This window comes from Oreochromis aureus, linkage group 5 (genome assembly GCF_013358895.1).
Source record: "Oreochromis aureus strain Israel breed Guangdong linkage group 5, ZZ_aureus, whole genome shotgun sequence".
NCBI lineage: Eukaryota > Metazoa > Chordata > Actinopteri > Cichliformes > Cichlidae > Oreochromis > Oreochromis aureus.
Genome location: NC_052946.1, coordinates 32279098 through 32303751, shown reverse-complemented (window position 1 = coordinate 32303751; position 24654 = coordinate 32279098). Strand labels below are relative to the sequence as shown.

General features: G+C 39.8%; 1 protein-coding gene across 2 annotated transcripts in view; it reads right to left on the bottom strand.

Moving 5' to 3' along the window:
• Nucleotides 1-22920, bottom strand: part of LOC116317786 (metabotropic glutamate receptor 4-like) — a 189215-nt gene extending 166295 nt beyond the window's left edge. Inside the window, exons 1-2 of one of the 2 annotated variants that reach the window (XM_039612154.1) lie at nucleotides 941-1033; nucleotides 643-843 (exon numbers count right to left, since the gene is read on the bottom strand). The gene's annotated coding sequence lies outside the window, so the exon portion shown is untranslated. Of the gene's footprint in view, nucleotides 1-642; nucleotides 844-940; nucleotides 1034-22550 lie in introns of those variants that run through there. The other variant, XM_031736659.2, reaches the window with a different exon arrangement.
• Nucleotides 22921-24654: the final 1734 nt, after the last annotated feature.

The window sequence follows — 24654 nt, the reverse complement described above, 5'->3', positions numbered from 1 at the left end:
AATAGTAATTGTGATACTTGTCAATTATTGACTAAGCTAATCAAAAATATCATCACAGTTTTTAGAAATAAGTGGGGATTTTTTTGTTTGTTTTTAAACTAAATTTGAACTTATTTTGGACTTTAGAATGAAAAGCTGCCTAATTTCCTGATCCCGTAAATGCAAAACAATCTTTCCATAAAAAGTAAAATAACAGCTTCAGTCATTATCAATACTTAAACAACAGCCTAAATCCTCAATGTAAAACCAACCATAATTTAGCCATGCTCTTTTGATCCATGTCCAGCATTGTTTGGGTAACTTTCAATACAGTAAACCCAATTTAGAGCATCTTAAAAGCAAAGCAAAGATGAAATAACATAAATGATGCACTGAAGAGGTGATCTGACCACTCATTCATCCACCTTAATGAGTTCCATCCTGGAGCTTTGTGGGTCTGCACGCACACAGCACTGTCAGCATGTAGCCTTCTGTCAGCCTCTGTACACCTGACTGCTAACAAATCCAGCCCAACAAGGGAATTGCACAATTAAGTAATACAGGCTGCACAGCACTAACAACAGCCCACTTTATACACAGCGCTACACCAGGCTGCCATCAGTAAATCCAACAAACAAAAACGAAAAAAAGACAACGACTCACCGATTATTTTATTGGAAAGACTCACCAGGTGCCTTAAGAGAAAACATGCAATTTTTTCCTATTTCCTTTTCTGCCTTCTCAGATCCGGATTTTAAGGACCCCGATTTCCCAATGAATGCAACTTTAAGTCAATTTTAGGAAGCAGCCCAGACCTGAATGCTAAAAGAAAAATGAATCCATCGACCCCCCTAGTGCTGCAGCCTGGCGTTAAGCAAACATATAAAGTTAGCCTTAAGCTTTGATTCTATCTTTTGTAACTTTCCATTTGATTTACTGTAATTAGCTTGCTTGAACTCACGACATTTGCTTCGCTTTTTATTTTAGGTTCACGGTTTCAACTGTAATTGGAAAAATGTGTTTTTAATTAAAATGTGCACCTGGCTTCTTTTTGGCTTGACTGCATGGTTTTAAATAGCCGTGAATGGGCATTAAATATAGGTTGCTCTAGAGGGCGCTCTTTCCTCCAAACAGAAATCAATAACGTTTAGAAAGGGGCAAAGAGGCAGTTTTTTGTTTCGTTGTTTTATATAGGCATTAAACTCTGCAAGTAGGAGTGAAACTAAAGCACCATTTTTTGTCTTAGTTTGCTACTTCCTTTTTTTATTTAACGTTGCCTTATCTTCACTGATGTTGCATACATGGCATGTGTTATTTTTCTTACCCTCGTGCATGCCATTGTGATTTTTCAGCAGCCTCTTCTTCATCATCTTATCTTCTATCTTATCTTTAATGCTTATCGTTAAGATTTTTCTTTTCCCCTAATAGCAAAGATTCATACAGCTGCGCATTCTTCAGAAGCAAACTTTATTTTTACATTTATAAGAATAACTAGTTTGGAGTCAACTTTTTTTTGACTTTGAGTGAAATGACTGGACAATGCTGACACGTGTCCAGAACCATAATGAAATGTCTACCCTTTTGTTTACACATTCTTCTTTTCAATTGAATTCAGGTTTGTTCATATTGTGCCAAATCACAGCAACGGTCGCCTCAAGGCACTTTGTACCGTGAGACCCTGCAGTAAGGTATTGTATTGTGCCTTTGGGTATGCAACACAGGATTATAGCTAAATAAATGAGAAAATGAGTCTTGTTTCATGCACACTGATAGTGTCCACACAAAACGTGTAATTGTTCTCTGTGTCTAATTCGAATCAATTTTACACTTGCTCTGTCAGACTAGAATTCATCACCACGATCACATTGATGCAGCCATCCTCCTTTTCTGAATGTCCACTGACCAGTGCTCATCAATTTGCAAACCTCTAATTTTGAAATCACAGACCATCTCGTATATAATGCCTACCGTGAAAATGTGTCTGTTTTTGTTTGTAGGCTTGATGGCTAATTTTAAGCATCTTTTCATCATGTGGACAGACAAGCTTTTTTATGCATACTTAATATATTTATGCTTTCAGCATGAGATTGAACACCCGTTCACTAACCTGAAAAGACACCTTTCACTATGACCCATCTTCTCTCACTTTCTTTGATGATGTGAGTGTGAATTTTATTTTTCTGTTTTTCAAGAACAGAGTTCCCATTATCCAAATGCTTGTATGAATTAAAAGCAAACATTCTCTGTAGTGCAACAGCCTGCAGGTCCTTTGAGACCTGCAGCAGATGTTGACAGTACGGGCACTCCTTCCGGAGCTGCAAGTGAGAGTAGCCATTCACCACGAAATGCACAGGCAGGCAGAATGTAGGCTGGAGAGCCTTCTGTTCACCAGCTTCAGCTTACCATAAGTGCAGCAAAATTGTACCTGCAACTGTGTCTAAGTCATAGCTGATGTCTTTGTTACGGTGGAACAGCTTTGGCAGTCTTTGACAGGGTTTGTCAATAAAGACTAAGAAATTGTTTATTGAAATGTCACAGAAAGTCGCCTATAGACCCAAGTTCAATTCAAGCTTAGTAAAAATTGAGACTGTGAGTGTTGTGTATAGCAGCAAAAAGTCCAATATGAAAAGAAGCAGGAGCGCATAGATGTGACTGAAGTAAGTATATAACATTATTTGATCTGTAAGGGCAGATGATTGGATAAGATAAATGGTATTGCTTGAGAGGAGATCACAAAAATCCTTGCCAAATACCCCAATACAATGTGAGATAGCAGTGACCTTAAATGCGATTGCTACCTTGCATTGTTTGAGAAAGAATATGAAAACATTGCGGCAGGAATTTGTGTCAGACAGTAATACTAGTTTCAGCATTTGTCAGAATGAGTAATGAAAAACTGGTGAATCATCTGTTGTGCTGTAAGCGGCTATTCACAACTGAGCCCTGCTAATAAACCTGAAGTCAAATAATACTGCTATAGCAGAGACTATGCTGACAAAGAGAAGAGTAGGAGGCCAGCCTAACAAATTCCAGTGCATCTTTTTGGACGTGAGACAAACAGATCAAAGAAAGAACAAACACCAGACCTTCCCTGCATATCAGCCAACAAGTGAGCGTAATGTGCAAGTGTCTGAACTGCACAGCCTATAGGTCTTTACAAGTGTGTAATTGCTATGTGACACTTTTGAAGCCAGCACGACAATGCAATATCAAATAAGATTATCTGAATGAAAAAGAAGGGGGCCATTGTTCGAGGAGAAAGATGTCTCTTCTAGAAAATAATACCGCCTCTCTGTCTGCATTCATGTCACAGTTCAAACATCAGTTTACACTGCCATGCCTTCACAAGTTGCCCTGAACACTGTAACAAGTCTTCAGGGGGCAGGAGAGAAGGATGTCACTGACAATTTTGCAGAGCATGAAGCTCGACTGCTAATGAGATTTCTTTTTCTACCAGCAGCAAATATAAGTAGTCATTTCCTGCACAAAGAGCACTTCTTAAAAAGAAAAAAAAGAGAACATGGCAGTGATGCTCCTTAAGATTTCATTTGTGTTCTTTTTATGTACTAAGCTAAATCAGCTCATATTAATTCTCCATTTTATTATTGTTATTGTTGCATTTTTTTTAAATTTATGTATTGTGTAATATTGCTAATTTGTGGCATTGTTTTGTTTTGCATTATGCAGCCTTTAGAGTGCCCCTGTGAAACACTTTCAATAATTTCCACTATTACTCAGAACATTTTTGGTTAATGGGCGCTCTTTTGATGCTGTTCACAGCCTCATCCCACAGTACGATGTGGACATCTCCACTGACCACTTAAGCAGGTGCTAATTAACTGACACAACCTTGGAAACCAATTTGTGATTATTTTCATTTCACATTCATAACCCATTACGTCTAACAAAGATATGTTCAGAAATACATTTGGAAGATGGCCCTATTTTGTCTGCATCTGAAGTAATAACTAAACAAGAAAATGACTGTGCCTGAAAATGAATTTCATTTTAAAAAGTTAGCGCCACTTATTAACTACATTCAATTTGCAGCGATGAGTGTAAGTATTAAACTATACAAGCACGTCAACCCGAGCCCTGCATTCACATGCAACACAACAATGCTTGTGAGCATGAAAACTGCCTCTTGCAAAGTGTGGCTGATGAGATATGCATATATTCATGAACAGGTGTAATGTGTTCTGTAAAAAATACAACTTGAAATGGCCTTTCAGCACAAAGTGGGAGCAACTGCGAATTATCGATGTTCCTGTTCATATGCATGCAATAACATTACGCTAAAGATAAAAAGACAACAGCATAAAAATATTGGGACTAATGTGAAGGGTTATGTATTTCAATTACATATAAATCAACATAGTAATAAACTTGATTTGATGCATAACCGTCAGATAAACATCAATGAAATGAAGTACGTTAAAGTATTTAAAGTATAAATGAACTGGATTTATTAGCATAAATATAAGCTTAATGGGGATTTTTTAAACTATGCTGTGCAAAAGGATTACAAATTAGAAAAAAAATTAAATATCATTTTGAACATTATCTCCAAAAGTTGAATCTGTTCATCTGGACGAAGAGATTCAACTTTTGGAGATTTACTTTCCTGGATGATTGAGAATGCATCAAGACATTTTGAACATTAAAATAACAAAATATAAACATATTTGAGTGACTTGTCAATATCAATATACAATCCAGTGACGACAGGCATCTGAATGGTCTTTAAAATTTTCTTTTGAATGACTGCCCTGACTTCATAAAGCCATATAGACAATAACCTTCTGTGTCTGAACAAGGCTGTCCAGGGCTCCTTTGAGAAAAGCTTGGAGAACGGTGGCAGAGCACATACACCTTTGGTAAAAGAAAGGTCAGCGTCTTTAGAGCTATAATGTTTCAGAACCATAGCACTGCTATTAAAGAACTTTTATATAACATAAGGTTGCCTGTATATTATATTTATCTCACATACTATTGAATAAAATTAGAAAAGAAATGCCTAATTGCTCAGAGCCTGGGTAGCAGGTCTGAAGCTCTCCTTGGATACATTTGAAATATCCTCACATTGATGTTTCTCTGCAAAAATGTTAACCATGTTCAAAATTCAATGATACAAAATACAGGGGAGGCTGATGTCATTAGTGACCTGTTTTTAATGTTATCAGCCCACTTCATAAATGGCCATTATCAGCTGTTATCAGTCCAATACTTATTGCATGTAGGAGGGCTCTTTCCACTTATTTGCAGGATCAGCGGGAAATTATAACACCTTCCACTGGGGAGAAGTTCCTCCGTAATGAGTGGAGTGTCTGCACTGGCAGGAGGAGTGGTGCTGACATTGGTCACACATGAGCCAGGAGATTAAGAAATATCTTTTGGACTTGAATGATTTGAATCACATTTTGCTGTTGAAATTGCTTACTGCTTATTGGTTGGTTTTAGGCTGTTTGGTTCAGTATAAAGTACCAATAAAAAAACAAAAAGAACCCCTAGAACCTTCAGAGAAGGTGATGCAGCAGTTTAGCGCTGCACAGCATAGATTGTCCTGGGTTTGAATCCACCAGCAGGCCTTTTTTGGTGGGGTTTGCATGTTTTCCCTGTTTGTTTATGGCTTCTGCCTGGATATTCCAGGTTGTTGCTCTTCTGCAGCCTAAACATGCTAGATTTATTGGTAATTCTTAATTGGCCATATGAATGTGAGCGTGTCTCTCCTGCAGTAGGCGGTCAACCACTCCAGGGTGTACCTCATCTTTGGCCCTATGACAGCTGGGGTAAGCAGAAGAAAATGAATGGACAATCTTTAGTAAGCAAGCAACGTGTTACCAAGCTGAATTTTGTCATTTACCACATGCCGTTCTACGTGCACTTCATCACAGAACAGCTAAAGGTTTTCTAGACTTATAAGCTGAGCTGATTTCTGTTTATCACTGATTACAGTGGACGATAAGTGAATACCAAGCTTCCTACCGGGCGGAGAGGGTGTCTGCTGGCCATATCTATGTAACTGATTAAAACTGCTGATGGCCATTCAATTCAATTTCAAGTGAAAATACTGAACTTGCAGTTCGAATAAATGTTTGAATATTTGTGCCAAGTTTTGCAACATTTTTCTGGTTGAGTAAAAAAAAATCATTGTTGGTAACAAGACTGAACATCACAGGATCACCTGCGTCATTAGGATTTTTCTCTCCACAGACAATGTCAATACAAAATTTCAGTATATTTACAGTGAGTTGAGCTGTTGTTTCATTCTGAACAAAACTGATAGATCATCAATCAAACCCAGAGTCCCATCATAAAACCTTTCACGTTCTGCATGCATTAAAATAATAACGCATCTCACTAATAGTTCAACTAGAGCAACACTACAGTTAAGCTGATTATGCAAGTCTCACTCTGTGCATATAATGTATCACAATAATGCAGTTTACATGTCATAGGAGAACACTACTTAGGCATACATTTCTCAGACTTCCCATTAAGACAATGCCTAACATGTCTCAAAATAGCTCTGTGAATGCCAGTAAGAGCTCAACCTATGCTTTCTCTAATACTAATTATCCTAACAAGCACGGCACTGTGTACACGACTTGACTCATGTTACACTTGTAATCGCTTTATTTTTGCATTTTTCATGCCAGGCATGATCTATGGTGATGACACTGCCATCAGTCCAATGGTGTAATTGCACAATAAACACTAATTATGACAGGTGAATGTAAACTTCACAATACATGTCTCCATTTTACATTTGTGACAAGCTCACCTTTTTTATCCTTAACATAATTTTACAATAAATGCAAAGTTTCTTATCACAAAAAAGAGGAACATTATTTTGGGCAACACTGAAATTTGCATCTCAACAATGACTACTGTGGAGACGTGAAAAAGGAAACAAGGATGTCTTGCTTTTGTTTGACATCTATGCATTTTTTTCAGTGTTATGTAATTACAGATGTCCTTCTACCTTTATATTTTAGGTTAAAAAAATTACAATTTGGGATTTCAAAGCTCTTACTAGACAAGGGTAATATGTTAATGTGGTCATTTCAAATTCTTTTCATCTTCTTTTGTGCTGTTTTCAGATTCTCTGGTAATAAAGTGATATCAGGTACGCCCCGTGTTTCTTGCCTTCTTTTCCATGGTGCACCTTCAAAGCCTATAAAATATCCAACTGGACAACAAAGGAAGAAGGGAGAAAAAAAATCAATGTAATTGAACACTGTGTGGCCACTGAGATAGCGAGGGTAGATACAATCCTCTACTGTAAAATAACACGCATTATCATCATCCTGCACTTAGATGAACCAGCAGAGACAAAGCAGAAACTGTACAAATTCCAGCCTCTGGAGTGCTAGGATTGTTGATATAGTTTCAGGGTATGAAACCTGCATAAAGGAAAGGAAAAGGAAAAGCCAAGGACAGATTGCTCTTTTTTCTGTCGTCCTAGTTGTCATGGAGGTAGTAGTAACATGTTGTAATGTCAGGGTTTGATGTTGCTCATTAGGCCAGTAATGATTTGTGGATGGATTGTAGGTGTGGGAGCTGTGTCTTGTTTGAAGCCATATGCTGGCAGCCAGGGTACTTCAGACACTAGTGTTTACTGGGGGATCCAAGCTATTTTATTGCTTCTAATGTCATAATTTACATTCAGCTAGTGGACTCTAATGGATCCAGTGCTCCACATCTTCCCTCTTTGTTCAGCTGAACAATCAAAACGTGGGAAATGGAAATAAGTTTTAATCTTTTTGATCTTGCAGCTCAGTATAATTGTTTTATGATGGTATTATTAGCAGATGTTGCAGTTGTTGTATTATTACTATTATGATCATTATTACCTTTGTATATCATATATATATTTATAGTTTGGACACCCAATGAAAAACCTTTTATATTATTTTGCCTGTGATGACATCCTGGCAGGGATTTGCTTTTACACCAGGCAGTATGACTCTTTACCTCCCTAAGAGATACCAAACATCTGTCAAAAATTATCAGCACTGTGACATAGTGATGGCAAAGACAGTCAATATTTAAGCTGCAGTGTTCTATATATATATTGACAAAGAGGGTTCTGCTTTGCATTTTGAAACTACAGCACATCAAATTTCCATTTAAAAACACATTTGTGTTTGGAGGCTGCAAGCCAGTGCCCCCTCAAAAGTAAATGAGACCACACTGATTAATTCTGGTGCCCATGGAAGTAAACAAGATATATATATATAAATTTAAGGGGGGAAAAAATGCATCCTAATCAGCAAAAAGCTATCGCAGTGACCAGGGGAAAATGGTCTCTGCAATATTTCTTTTGCCAGCTATGAGCTCCTGTCCCTATAAAGCAATTACAGACGAGTCAGTATTGCTTTGTGCAATCTGATGACTTATCAAGCCATGATTTCTAAGTGCTGGGCTTAAAATTGCCAAAATATTTTGCATCCACTGCCACAGATGGTTAATGATTTATACAATGTTAATTTATTTTAACAGCTGATGTTTTAAAATTCTTCACCTAATAACAAAGCTCTTGGGGTCAAACAATCACGGTTGCTGTGTGTTTACACTAGGCTTGCTTTCCCTGCATTTGATTAAAATGCAACTGAAAGCAATATACTGTAAAATGAAAAATGTGTATAAACGGGACAGCATCAGCAACCCCAGAAAACAGCATCCTATATCTAAAGCTGTGCAGCTTTTAACTGCTTTACCAAAGCGGCTTCTGTATTGGCATCTTCAGTGTAGCCTGCCAGCTCCAATGCGCATGGGATTTGCCAAACTAAAAATTCAACCGTCTTGAACCCAGCACTCACTATTATTACAAAAATAAGTCTGCTATCTCAAGACACAGTTAGTATGGGTTCTAATGGGGCTTTTTTCAATGTACCCAATTAGTGCTTAGACATGCAGCAGCCAAAGCTTCATTAGTGGACAGCAGTCGACAGGCAAATCAAATCCATTCGCACTTTACACAACTGAGTTGAGCTATAACCTTATTCTAGATTTAACAATAACTACTCATTTTTACTGACTCCTATCTCATCATCTGTTAAATAACCTTTAACAAGGAGAAAAGTTACGTGTGAAGTGGTCCCATCCACCTCGTGTATTTTTTATGCTTGCTAGGCTGACATGCCTTGTTAAAAACAAGCTAAAACTAAAGCTGTATGTATGCAGACAGACTACTATTTGCCACTTATCTTCAAATTTCACAGTAAATCCTTGTAAATGTTGCTACAGGCTGAGACAGCAGCCACCCCCACTTTTACTAGTTGTGTTATCTGCATGCAAAGGGGTGTGGGGTGGGATATTTCCCCCATCCCAGACAATCAATCTATCAATATTGCAATGTTTTGCCCCCTAGAAATCTGTGTTTTTAATTGCACCAAAGCTCCACAGTCTGTGGACTCTAATTTGGAACGATTAGTCTTTTTGCAATAAATCCAAATATCATATGTTACCTGCAGTTGTGACAAGATGTAAACCATTTTCGTGGGAGTGCTTTAATCCAAGCAGCCACCTTTTTGTGTGCTTCTAATTGCAGGTTCTGTGGGTTTTTTAATGTACATCATGGCGAAATACACGCGTTCTTGGCATATAAAACAGTATAGAGTTTGGGCCCCAAAGCTCCCTCTTCCAGCCATTCCCTTTGACATTAAGACCGGAACATGCTCTCTCACAGTAAAACCCCAGCTTCCTCTTTTTAATGAAAGGTGTTCATCATCACCTTGTCAGCAACAGTGTGTGACTACGACAGGTTGATGCCACTTAGTCTCCCTAAGGGGAGTATGCACTGTCAAGCAGAATTTGCAGTCCTGCCATTTTACTTTGACAGACGAACCAACCTGGACAGGTCTGGAGAGCAGGGCCACATAATGGGCCCTCCAGTTGTCTTACCCTTAAAAAACTGAATTGGATGACATTTGTGTCTTATTTGAGTCCATAGCTGCATCTTGTTCTGCTGTGCTAGTCATTCTGTGTTTACACCAACAGATGAATCAGAGCATTACTTTCACCATCATTCATCGCCCACGCCATCACATCCTGATCCTTGAAAAGCCCTTAAAGGTCACTGTGGCAGAGATGACCGGTCTCTCCCTTGGCTGCTACAAGCGAGTGCCTTTGCAGTGGCCCAGTTACCCTGCCCGGCTGAGCCCTGATCGCAGGCGTAAGGGGTGGGGTGGGGGTGATACCCTAATGCTAACTGACATCCTGAGAAGCTGTGATTGCTTTGAGGGCTTTGTGGGCAGTGGAGGGTGTGGGTGGCAATGGAAGGATAGAGGCCATGTCTCACAAGGACCTTTAACAACCTTTTAAAAGCTCTAAGAAGGCCGGCCTGACGCCAGCCATTCACAGGAGAAAATTGCTGACAGTGCTAAAGGGGGAGAGGGCGGTGGGGAAGAGGAGAGCAGCAGTATGCAGCAGTTCCTGGAATGCTTTTGAGTTCATCACATTGTCCTGTGATCCCTGCAATGATCTAGGCACACCACAACCCAATCGGCCTCACTGTATTCACTGTGTAATTACAAGCATGTGCACTAAATAATTCACTAGGAGCAACCGCTGAAAAAACACCCAGCACTCATGGAATGCACTTCTGTGAGCTTTTCCACTGCAGCCTATTACACCACTTTAGTCTCGGTTAGGTCAGCCTGGCCACTGAGATAGAAACATCCTGCATTGCAATCCTTTGACCTAGCCCCACTCTCAGCAAGTTCACAGAGTGCTGTTTGACCTGAAGGTTTGGCTAAATTGGCTAATACCATGCTGTGTGCCAGTGAATCCTCTCTTTCTGTGGACAATCATCCATCGCCAGATGAAAAAAAAGACATTATCCAAAAAGAACACTGAAGTCCTGGGAAGCTTTATTACTCTCATTTCTTCAATAACTCCCTCAGACTTCCAGTTGTGCACCATATTTCATCTCAGCGCTGAAGAATGACTTTTCTGACAGTGAACATGAGAAATGCAAGAGACTCAATGGGCACGGCTGGGGGGGGGCAGCCTACCCACAGAAGATCACAGCAGTGGCAATGAATGCATCAGAAAACACTGCTGTAGGCGAGCATAAGTCAACAGCGCCTAATGTGAGCCTTTGGTATGCATGATGTTAAATAGATTGTGAAAATGCTCTTTTCATGACTAAGATGGAGCTTTTCATTAATCCTAGAGCTGAACCTGCCTCCGCAAAACAACGAGCATCCCTCGCGGGAAAGACAAAACACCCACGGTGGGCTAGAGGGATCTCAGAAGAGCTCTCATACAGCTCACGGACACACTCTCTTTGCATCCACCCCCTTAGTCTTACGTGCAATAGTGATTTGCATGTTTGTAGATCTATCTAATCTCTCATATCTGTAGCATGTGGTCATAAGTATCTCTGTAGCATTTTCTCCGTGTGTCAGTGAGCATCTGTGTGCATGCCTTTCAACGTGATGTACATATGCTTTTGTGCTCTGTGTGCAAAGTGTAGGTGGATGTGGTTGAGACAGATATTCAGAGAACTTAAATCATTTTTTTGCCTTTTATGTGTGTGTGCACAGCAGTTGGTCAGAAGAGATATAGGGTTTTGATTTTATTTTAGGAAGCTCCTGTTAATGATAGCCCACGTGTTGAGGATTAAAGCAATAGCACAGCGCTTCAGTGAATATTCACATGTGTAAATGCTGATAAGTCTGATCAAGCCATTTTCCCATTTGCTCAGATATATCGGGAATAACACACACCACACCTTGCACAGATCCCTCTTTACTTGTACCTTAACTTCTACATTTCTTATTGCATTCCCCCCTTTTTTAGTTAAATGTTCCATAAATTAAGTATGTGTGAGCAATTTGTAAATAGCACGTGCACATTCATCTACAACGCTAATTTGAATCCTAAATAGCAGGGTCTGACTTGCAACTGTGTAAATTTATCACAAAAATTGAGATATGCCAGTTCTCCTTTGTGTTCCTGCATGTGTATCTGCATCAATGACAGCAAGTTTCACTTTAATATGTCGGTGCCACTGATAGCAGTAAATGGTGCAATGCAGATTTAAAATAAAAAAGGCTTCATTGTCAAGCTGTCATCATGTCATGCTTTGATAAAAAGAAGGCAGAGGTAGTTTAATCAGCCGTTGCAAAGTTAAATGAATAACCACAGGACATCAGAGGATTCAGCCTTCGCTTTAGTGCCCATAGACACTAATGCTAGGGCATGTCAGCCATACAGGAGCTATAGCGATCCCTTCATGTTCTGTCAAAACACCAGAACCTGCAACACACTAATCTCATCATAGCAAGCCGAGCAATCTATTTCAGAGTAGAGCCATATTTTTGAATCAAACACCTTCCTCTCAACTGGCAGAGTGTGACTGTGTGAACCGGAGCTATCCCCGGGTAACGGCCCAGGCATCCATTTGTAATGCAGATGTCTGAACAAATAATTGAAGCCACTTTATCAACACCTGTGCTGATAAGTGATGGCTTTGTAGACAGCTGGTGCAGAAAAGGCCATAGAAGAAACAACATGAAACATGAAAATCTGCATCTACTGCCATTATTTCCAGGTTTTTTTTCCCCTCACTGCGGAGAAGCAAAGAGGGTGGCTAAAAGTAGTTCATCTGCAAGACTTCATTATAGGCTGGAGTTCCCACCTCAGCTGAAAACCACTCAGGAAGCATGTCACCTTAAGTGTGTTGAATGGTTAGTCTGAGGTAGCGTTCTAAAGTTTAATATACCATACAGATTTGTTCCCATGATAAAGAGTAAATCACTTGGAGAGACATTTTATTGTACCATGAGCATCCCAACATCTGTGTGTACACTGGGTTCCTTCAGCATAAATCCTAGCGGGGTGTTATTATCACTAAAATGGATCTTATTTTGTCCATCACTCCAATAGCTAGGACAAAAGAGGCATTTTAGAAGTACAAAAGAAGCATTTAAACCATATGGGTTTGCATGCAATTTATTTTTTGTGCAGTTTGCTGTGAAATACACTAACAATTAAAGAAGGAAAGTAAAATGTTGTAGCAAAGTAAATCTTGTGGGTGGCACCTATACTGAAAAGTTGTGAGACACAATTCTCTTGGCTAATCTTGATCAGTTAACAGGTTGGTAAGATTGCAAATGACAGTTAATACATGAGAGGGGGAGTGCAAGGAGAAGACAAAAAACTCAGTAGGCAGTTATTTATACAATTAACTTTTATCAAAGTTTAGTTGAGAATCTGTGCGAATGTTTTAAACATACGTAAAAGAATATTTATAAAATAGACCCATTACAACCCATTACCTATTACAGACTGTTAAATAAAAGCAATCTACATGCACCAGTTCAAACCCAACATTCTTGTTTATTATGTTGAAGGAAGTGATGTGAAAACATACCTATGAATTGATTTTCTGTCTTTGCTCTCGTGTCTTCTCCATGGATGGACTCTCATTTACTAACAAGCTGTCAATCTGATCAAGAGAGATGTGTCTTACATCTTTCAGTGTCTTGCCCACAAGGTTAAGCTGCATAGGAATCAAAACTTCTGGATATGAAAAACAAAACTTTTGAAAAAAGTTTAGGCTCACATTTTAATAAAAATGCACTTGAAATGAAACATTTATCATTTTGCTCTCATATCTGTTTACACCCTGGAGCGGTCTGCAATCTCTCGCAGAGAGACAGATAACCATTGACACCTACCGCCACTTTAGAATCACCAATTAACCGAAAAGGTTCTTTGGACTGTGGAAATAAACCGGATACCCAGAGTGAACCCATGCAGACACAAGGAGAACATACAAACTCCACACAGAAAAGCCTGCCCCTATAAAGACAGCAATACTGCAGTGTAAATCCTCACTTTTGATGTTTTAATCATGATTCTGATGACAGATATTAGTTCAAAATTAAAGAAACAATTGATGAAAATGATGAAACAATTAGTAATCTGCCAAATTTATCAGAGACATATTAACTGACAGCATGTTTAATTAGTTTTCTCTACTCATAGGTTTAAGTAAGTCAGTTGCATGACTTTCTCCAGTGCTTTGTTGTCTTTTCCCATGTTGGCTCAAACAATATGGACATCGCAGGAGATATTTCCAGTTTGTAACCAGCACGGTGATTTTTAAACCCGTGATTATAATCCTTCCCTGAGCATAACAATGTGTTCATTCTTGTGACCATGAGAAAGAAGAAGCTATGGCCTTAACATGGCTATTTCAGCCAAAGCTCTGACCTTTTTATTGAATCTCAGTGTTTTTTGTGCCTGACCAAACCTTATCTAAAGTAAAACCACATTATTACATTTATTGATCTGGATTTCTGCAGTAAGTAGAAACAGTTTTGGAAGGTCTGTACAAAATGAGATTATACCACAAATCAAAAAGTTTGTCTCGTTTGTTCTAAAGGACAAACAATGATTTCTGTCATAGAAGATGTAAAACTTTGCTAATTAAAAATCTGTAATGTTATTCACTTGAGAAAATTACACAGTTATGTTGTAAAGTCCAAAAATCTTAGTTTTTCTTTATTTGGCTGCTTTTTCCTTCATTTTCAATCCAGAACATTTTCAGAAGAATGTTTCTTTTTTTTCTTTTTCTTTTTTTTTGATAAGCTGCTTAACACTGATCTATGAATCATTCAAGCAGTGAAAAGACACCTAACTCAAGGGATGAATCAGTGTTTATGAACCAAATTTTGGAAAACTGGGCGAGTGGACAAAAGACAAAATGCTAAAATGCTGATGAGCTAAATTTGAAAGTGGATCTGGTCTTTCAGACTGGGGATTTATGCTTCAGTGGGGAAATTTACATCATACCTACACTGTAACTGCAAACCCTTCTAAAACTCTCTTTAGAGCCCATACCTCAAGTGTGACCCGATGTGCACCTCCCTAAATATGAAACTAAACGTTGGGTCGACAGCCCACAACTGTTTGATTGGCCTGTGCTTTAGCACTGATTCCTCATGTGCAATTTACAGCTACTTTTTTGAATAGATCAGTGAAACAATAGCATCATCATCTCAGTGTAAGAAATAATAATTATAGCATCAATATAAAGACACAGAAATGTCAGTAAATTTCTGGAGAGAGATTGTGGATACTATTGAAATGGGTGTGAGGTAATGTACAAAGAAGTTGGAAAAATTGAATGACAAATATATTTGCATCCAAAAAAACCTGATTATCGCACAGGGAGGGGACCCAGGAGGGTAAAAAATCCTAGCATCTTATTTGTTTCTATTGTCTGGTTATTAAAAACACTGGGACACAAGCACAAGGTAATTAACACATAATGCACCAACACAAGCATAAATGAGGGCAACAACTGTGGTCACTTATATAAGTTACACCACAGGCTCTACAAAGATTCCCAGCAGTCCATCTACTGTTCACCAAAGCCTCATCAGACATTGTTTCAGCAGAATTGTAGCTGTCAAGAAGTCATCGTTAAGGAAGGAAAATTGGGAGAAAAGGTTGCGGTATGGCAAGTTACACAAAAAACTACATTCTGGAGTAATGCAATCAAATTTCTAGATCAAATGATCGTCAGTTTACACAGAGGAGGCAAGAAGAGTTTAATGCACAACCAGTAAAACACAGTCGAGGCCTATAATGGTTTGGAACTGCATTTCAGAGAGTGGTAGTGAGGAAAATGATCATCAACATTGATGGAATTATTAATGCAGAAAGGTGCCGTCAGATTTTGATCCAGTAACACCATCTGGAAAGTGTCTGATTGGCATCGTCTTTTCCACATGGCAACGATCCCAAATATACTGCCAGGGAGGTAAAAGCATATCTCTGTAGAACAATACACAGTGGCAGTTTATAAGTCATTCACTGGACTCTTTAAAGCCCATACCTCAAGTTTATTGATGAAGTAGTCTGGGATCTTCTTGACAGAAAAGAAAACAAACAAAACTAATATCCAAAGAAGAGCGTTGACTATCCTTCAGGAATTCTGGAGAAGTATTCCTGAAGAAATAAAAAAATTAAAAGAAAGCTTCCATAAGAGAGTGGTTATAGCAAAGAGTGTTTAAAGATGGTTAGAGCAAATACTGACCCTGTTTTTGTTTAATATACTAAATTTGCATGCATGTCTGCAAGTTTCAATAAATAGCTGCAGCTATTTTCCATTTTTCTAGCAAAATATAAAGAAAGTAGGGATGGTTTGAGACTTTTGCACAATACTGTAAATGGCAGAAATTCAGTTGTGCAATTAGCAGTATAAATAAAGCAGCGCATGGGATGTATGACTGTGAATCAGGTGTATGAGTAGGCAGTGATTCTTAGCATTTTCATCAAATCATAAACATTTGTTTCCTTCAGGCTGGCTAGGCAGCAGCATGTGTCCCTCATTTGCTTGGTTGCAAACCAATTTGTTATCTACAAATACCAGAGATTGGGATTTGAGGTAATGTGGTTTGTGACTTGAGCTCTATTTCTGTGGGTAGGAGCCATGCAGCCTCTTTGTAAGCTATGCCGGTCTCAACAGCGAGCAGCAAATTTCTGGAGAGAGGCCTGTTTCTGCTTAGAGCATGCACGCTCCCACATCAGTGTCTGTACAAAGAAGACTTGAGTTTATGGTTTATGCGTTCTTGTGTGTTAGATGGGTAAATAAGCAACTACTGCCAAAACATTCACCTTTTGTAAGGCGATGTGTTAACAGCTTAAGCTGCCCCAAATACAGACAAAAATAATTTACTGCAGATTTAAGGGGCAACTTAGGGGGTAGCACTATAGTGCAATAGCGCAGCAAGATGGTTCTGCATTTACGCCTTCTGCTTGGCTTGGGGCATTTCTGCATGGCGTTTGTATGTCCTCCCTGTGATGTGTGGGTTTCCTTCAGTTCTTCCAGTTTTGTCCCACACTCCAAAAAAAAGGGGTTGCTCCAGGTACTCCAGTTTTTCCCACAGTCCCAAGAGGCTTGTTTGGTTAACTGGTAATTCTAAATTGCCTAGAGGCATGAATGCACGTCTTTTATTCTGTGTTAGCCCTGTGATGGACTAGCGACCTGTCCAGAGCGTAATCCACATTGGCCTTCCCATGACCCTGAACTGGATAAGTTTTTAAAAGATGGATGGCTGGATGGATGGCTGGATGGATGGATGGATGGATGGATGGATGGATGGATGGATGGATGGATGGATGGATGGATGGATGATGTAAGAATTTAATGTTAGCTTATCAACAGCTTAGCATTGTGATGTAGCAGTACTGACACACATATTACAGCCCACAGTCCAGTGAAATCCTGCTTTCGATCGATGTGTTAAAGTATTTCCAGAAAACATTGAAATGCAGGCTTGTAAAAAAAACACATTCTAAATAATAAATAATGGATTCACCATTTCAAAAATAACAGAGAAAAAAATGCACCATGAACAACCTGAAAGCTGATCGTCTGAGAAGAGGGTTCAAGAAAACAAATTGGTTAGGATATTGTCTACATGCAGAGTATAAAGATTAGTGCAGAATGATCATAGTGGACTCTAGCCTCTATTGCCTCACCCACATTCAGAGGGGGAAAGAAAACTAAACGAGCTATGTTGGCAAATTTTACTCAGGCCATTCTAGCTCAACTGAAATAAGAGCTCCTATCTATCTATGTATCGATACATATCTCTATGCATCTGTGTATCTATCTACCACATAAAGGCCCTTCAATGAGGTGAAGAAGAGCAATGAAGTATCCTTTCTGAATAGTTTGTATGTTACCAAAGCTTCTTTTTCTATTATTTTATTATGCGGGTGCAGTACAGGAGAAGCACTGATATCAGCAAACATTACACAACCATCCATGAATAGCAGGAAAAGAAATCACAGATGATGGTTGGGGAAAATAGGAGGTAGAAACTCGTAACATCAGCACTGTCACAGCACTCATTCTCAGCCAAGGCTCTCATATCTGGTGTCGTTGTCATTGTCACTCCTTGAGTGAAAAAAAGAAGGAAAAAAGAAGCTCGACACAAAAATCTGCAGCTCTCTTTTGCAGCAGCGGTAATTTCATGTCAAGAAAAGAATGCATTCAGGTGCAGTCTGTTCATATGCATTATATTGGAACTGCACATGTCAGGAACAGCAGGAGGCAAATGAGGACGGGAGGTAGTTTGGATAATCGTGGAGGGACACCAATGGGAGCTAAAGGCAGCTACGGGTGGGATGGACTAAGACTAAGGGAAACACTGGGACACTTATCTCTTTGTTTTGTGGATTTTACTTGGTAAGGTGTGATTGTTGAACAAATCACTGCTGACCTATTTATTTCCTAAACTGCTGACCTAATAATAATAAAGCCGGTGACTTCATTTCCATTCTTGTTTAAATTAAAAGTCAATTAAAATCTGAACACATTCTGAAACAAGAAAATGCAAACAAAGGGGGGAAAGGCTTAAGATCTGAAGAACTATGATTTGGTCATGTCAAAAATAGGTGTATCTTTAATTTCAGCAACAATGCTACTACTTATGATAATTTCCTTATTTGTAAAATATTGTCAGGTAGTGGTGCTGATTGTATTTTGGGTCCCTAAAAATCTGGCTTCAAATATTTGGTATTTCTCTGTAACATTAAATGAAGGTTTGGAGGGGAAACAGTCTGTATTTCTGTTATATGTCCACCTACTTCATCTGCTCCAGCTACAGCTTTTGCTTTACACACTGTTTCTCTACAGGCTTTGTTTCAAAGAATGGCTTTTGATGACGGACACAGAAGAAGAGTTACAATGCTACAGTCATTTCCAGAAAATATAGACTTGCAAGTGCAAGGATACAACAAGCTCTCCAACAACTTCTCGAACATGTGGTTGCAGCTGTGATCTTGGCTCTCCTTTACTCCAAATGCACTATTTTTCCACCATTGCCTTTTGGTATGTCGAGGCCACTTATGGAGGAAGTAAAAGTGAAAGTGAAGAAGTGACACCTTTCCTCTTCTGTGATGTAGGTCCAGTGTTCCCTGTACGACTGTTGAACACTCTTGCACGAAGGAGCTACTCCTGTTTTTTTGGCAGACACAAAATCTCACATGGTTTTCCAACCAGCACTGGAAAAAGTGTTTCAAATGTTTAAAAAAAAAATCCTATTTTTGGCTACTTGTGCACACAGCAAATAATAAAATGGGTCCAAAATTTGTTTATTTTTAGTTTAACTTCAGTGGATGGGTGCTTTTGTTATCAGTATCGAGTCTTATTTCGTTCGTCTTTCGTTTATTTATTTATGACTGGCATGATCATGTCTAGATTAATGTGTAATATGATATAAAGTTAAAAAAAAATCAAAACAGTGAACAGACAGTTTTAAAGTCAACTTTAGTTCTTTTTCAAGATGAACAATGTGTCAGAAATGTATTACGCAGCCCTAAAGAATTCTTTCAAGATATTATTTCACTCAGCTCTGGGTCTCTGAGCATGGATTGATCGAACAAAAGGACTCCAGCATGTAGGAAACATTAAATGGGCTTGAGGAAAGGTGAATGTAACTCGATGACAGATTCACAGGCAGGAGGCAAGATGCTCTCGAACCCTAGTGTAAGATAATGTGCATAATCCACTGCAGGGATGTTAAGTGCACTCATTTCACACTCCATTTCACACAACGCTGCCCTAGGAAGAATCTGTGTGTATGATGACTCAGGAAATACACAACATCACTCTTCTGCATCTTTCTTGTGTTGTTTCTCTCCATTGTTAATAATCTGGAGTCAAATCACTTTTCCACGCTATTGTAGAATAAATTATGTGTCAGGAATGTAATAAGTACCAAAGCCATGTTATGCATGAAATACACACGAGTTAATGGAAGTCAGCGTTTCCTCAAAAATTACTTCAAAAGATGCATTATGGACATTAAAACAGTCTAATTTCCACCTGTGGCTTTATTCAGAATTTACAATCTAACACACAATTGAAATGGTACCACCTAAAGGGAAAACAGCATCAGTTCATATATTTGATAACCTGTTATGAGGATAAACATTTCATTTCCATCCATCAGCCCTAAGTGTGGGGAATCTCCATCACTGCTGTCAGAAGTCCATTAAAATAGCTTGCTCATCATATACATACTACCTTAAATATGACATGAAATTAATCCATTAATTAATAGTGTGTACAAAATGAAAGCATTTTAGCACACTATAAATGTATAATGCATTTAAAAAACTGTCCTTAGAGAGATCAAATTGAGTCCACTAATTGCAGGGAGTTTAAGTGAAAAGCTGACAAATTGTCAACTATGAGAATGGCCATAGTGTTTCTTAATGCACTGAGAGAAAATATTATGAGTATCTATGAAAGCATGCTTACATAATGTGAATGCAACACGAGGGCATAAATCAGTGCAGGGATTTTTAACTTGGCTGTTTTAGTTCACACACTTATCCGTATATTTAATCATCTGTTTCATTTCACATTAAACTGCCTACTATTTATTTCATATCTAAAATGCCATGTTTGTACTGTAGCCAAGTTTCCCATATCCCTCCAATCTTTACTATGGAATTGTTTGGAAAACCTCCCTGGTGAGCAGATGGCGCCTGCCGGGAGGAGAATAAAGCTAAAACCTGGGCTCTATACACTGCACACACATTTCCCCATTTCCAGAGCAAGCTTTTGTAAAAGGGAACAACAGAGGTCTAGTGGGAATTTAACCATGGGTCTGTTTTGGAAAACACGTTTGTTTATTGGAGCCTTTCTCCATGCAGCAGCTACAGTAAACACCCTGGATACTGGAGAGTGTCTCTGCAGACTGGAAAAGAGCATCGAGCCCCCACTTGCTGGAATGATTTCAATCACTTTGATCATCATGGTTTCCATCATGAATGTGATGTGTTCATTATTTGACCCCTTTGTCAAAGGAACAAAAAAACAGAGAAGCATTTGAATTTACTGAGAAAGCTTATCTACCGTATGCTGGTGAAACCTGGTGTATTATTAAGCAGAGAATGAAGCAATACTACAGTATGTTCTTATGGCTGCTTACGCTCTAGTCCACACAGTATTGAAGAGAACTTAGCAGCAGGCAAACCAGGGGTCTTACGCTGAGTCTGCACTTGCTAAACTAACTCAGAGGACATGATAAGCCAGGCAAAGCTTGGAAAAGTAAATCTGAGGCTGTTTGAATAAGCCCTGCACCTCTCTGCCAGCTACAATCAGCGCACAGAGTATTCGTCCCAATCTCTCTCTGGGGGAGATTTCTTAAGCACGCTTTGTTGCTAGATCCAGGTAGGCTATCAGTCACTGCAGTAGTGAAGAACATGCCAACAAGAATAACCCCAACATAAGACATAAAATCCATCTCATGGGACCTCAGAGTCTGGACAAGAACGAATTAAAAAATCTCTCTTTTGCTGAGTCACTCTCTTTAGATAATTACCCGCTGATATGAAGAACATTTCCCCACTTGGCTGTAAGTTCAGAGGGAATGCAGACAATGGCATATTTGGCCGTAATCATAGCAGCCCCCCACCATCAATTGAAGCTAAGAGAGTAAGATAGCACAAAGCTAATCTTTGGCTCAACAAAAAGGCCCGAGGGGGCAGCACAAAATGGAAGCAGTATTAAAACCACGCTCTCTGCGTGTCAGGTATATTTGCTCCTGGCATGAACCTTCACCGCCTCTCCAAGTCCTTTATTAAAAGGCCAACAGACAAAAACTGTGCAGGTAAATCAAGCTTAATATGCATCCCTAATAACCAGGGAAAAAAAAAGGCTTAAAGTGCAGCCCATGCATGCCTAAATAATCTATTAAAGTTTGCTCTGGGGTATAGTACAGCAGCAGTCTCACATCAGCTGGTCTACCACTGTCTCCACTCTCCCTTCCACTGCCAGGAGGCTGCACATCTGCACAGCACAGTGACTGACAATCGATGGTTCACACACCGTTTACCCCACCCCCCACCCCGACACACTCTCACAAAACACCACCCAGCCGGGGTGCTCCCCTGCGTGACTCAACTTGTTTCAGGGCTGAGAGGGAGACACTGGGAGAGAGGTGGGGATGAGACAAATGTGGGGGAGCTGGGAACGATGAAGCGGTTGTTTGCATGCTGTTGTGTTGCTGCCTTTCAGAGTTAGACTGGGTTTTGCTTGAATTGAAGAGAGGATTTATCCATGGTTTCGGTCTATTCTGCGCTTTCAAAGCTGCAACTATATTTATATTAAAACCCTGCAGCTCCAGTAGTTTCGATATTGAGTCATTCTTTTATCATATTTTTGTGAGACTTCAGGCGCCTCTGCAGCGCAGCGAGATACAGGGCTCCACACAAAACGCTGCGCCTTAACGCGTAAAAACAATCAATGCACTTACAGTCCAGGGCGTTGCACTCCTTTTTACAGCCGGCACATACATTTACTTTTCCAAACTACAACCGTGTGGATCATCAAATGAAGTATTATACAGCTCTGAAATGTACATGACAAATGTTTGTGTGCACCCCCAGATATCTATCATGGGTCCTCGTTGCCAGCGCTTTGCATTCACACTAGTAAGTATCAAGTAATTTTAAGTCACGACGTTAACAAACATTTGATTGTCATAGATGACCCATTTTGCGGCTCGGGCAGCTGTTCTTACCCCTTTCTCCTGTCCACGAAGAAGCCTTTCATAAGAAGTGACCCATATTCACGGCAAAATCGCATCTTGTTGGGCGCATCAATTTGTAGAGAGAAGATTTCCCGAGCTTCAAAAAAAGCGTCTAAACATTCTTTCTGAATAGTATCCAGCGGGAATGTACACTCGTTTGGAGGCTCCGTCAATCTCCAGAAATCATTTCGAGCGCTGTCCTCGGAAAAGTGGCGCTGAAAGTCTCAAGTCCTAACTTTAGGCTGTGTGCGAAGGGAAAATAAAAGACATGTCCAGTAGAGCTGCTCACTAATACAGCTCCTGCGAAAAGCGGATCTGATTTTTACGGGATAAAAGAGCGGAGAAGCGCATATCCCACACCCGAGGCGAGAGCACTTTCTCATTGACAGAGGGAAGACTACATGCGCCCCTTGCACTGGATGTGAATGATGTTAAATGCATCGCAGCACACCGCCTTTATCAGAAAAGAAATGCACCATCAGTGAACGACGGGGGAAAAAGGTGTGAATGTCTGATTAAAGCATGTAAAGCTACCAGCGCTTTGGCTGGAGTGTGACATACAGGCTGTGCATCAATTTGTTCAATTTTAACGTCCATTTGGCCGCCTGCTGCTTCACCCCTCAGCACACCCAGACCTCAGTGTCGGGGATTGTGTTTATCTTCATCTATATAGTGAGCAACAAGAAACACAGAAAACCACCCTGTCTACCCCTACTGCCAGTCAAATCTGATTTAGTTGATATTTTTCTTTGTTTGCTTGTTTGTTTGTTTTTTTAATAAAATATCTCAGTATTGAAGTTGTAAGGCTCATTTCATGCGTACCAAATCCTTTTGGACTAATTAAACAAGTCGCAACAATTCTGTTTTATCCCACTGATATTTTTCTGTCAGATATAATGAATTCCTGTGACTATGAGATCGCTTGCAATCAATGCAATTTTCACGGAGACAGCAGCAGAGATGGTATAAATGATTCAAATGTGACGCTTTTGGGTCGGCTCGCACGTTACAGGTGCTGTTGCGCAGCCTATGCAGTATGTTGAATCTCAAAGGTTTGGGATGCTGTGCGTAGACCATGACGAAGATATCAAGTCCAATCACCGAGTGAGAAAACTCAATCTAGATACTAGGTGTGTGTTGTGTGTCCGTGTGCGTGTTTCGCTGACTGACAGCAGCCACGCTCTGCAGCACATTTATGAAATTATGTCCAAGGGCATGCCAATATATGTCCCAGATTATCCAGCAAAAATGCGAGAAATTAGTTTTAAACTAGGCATGGGATGTTATTATTTGAGACTTGAATACGATTGATGGACCCATTTTTTGGCTATTAACCTTCAAACGTCTAACGTGTGTTGTGAAGTGACAAAGGACTTCCTCATCGATCAGTTCAACGGTGGCATCGGTGCATCTTGCAGTCCTGATTGATTAATTTTCCAAGATGTCCAATAGGAGGCTCCCGGTGATTATTTGGCCTTTGCCTCGAGTATATGCGCAGCTGCTCTTTCTGCCTCCCTGATCACAGGGCCGGGGGGGTGGAGGCTTTCACAGGTCTGAGTGGGTCACACCTGTGGAGTGTTGGACGTACTCCACCACATCAAGGGAAAGTGGAAGGGATTGTGCCTGTATAGGGAGAGAGAGACAGAGAGAGAGAGAGAGAGAGACTTGGAGGCTGGGGCGGTGGGGGTCCTTGATGGTGGTGGTGGTGTGTGTGTGTGTGTGTGTGTGTGTGTGTGTGTGTGTGTGTGTGTGTGTGTGTGTGTGTGTGTGTGTGTGTGTGTGTGTGTCATGTCTCTCAGGGCCTTGGAGGCAGCTTAGCCTCTGAATATTCATCCACACCTCTGCTGGAGCAAATTCCAGCTACATGCCTAGACTGAGTGAAAGTCTTGTGAGCTGTAGTGGGACCTTGTAAGTCGTGCAAAAAATAAGAAAAGAAAAAAAATCACAGATCTAACTTGTGCACATTATTGAACAGAGTGTTTTACATCTTTTTATTACTCCACAAAGCATTGACTCCCTTCCATCTGTCAGCTCCTCAAACCGGTGTTCTATTTCTGTTTAGCATAGTTGGCATAATAAGTGAATTATTTAGCTG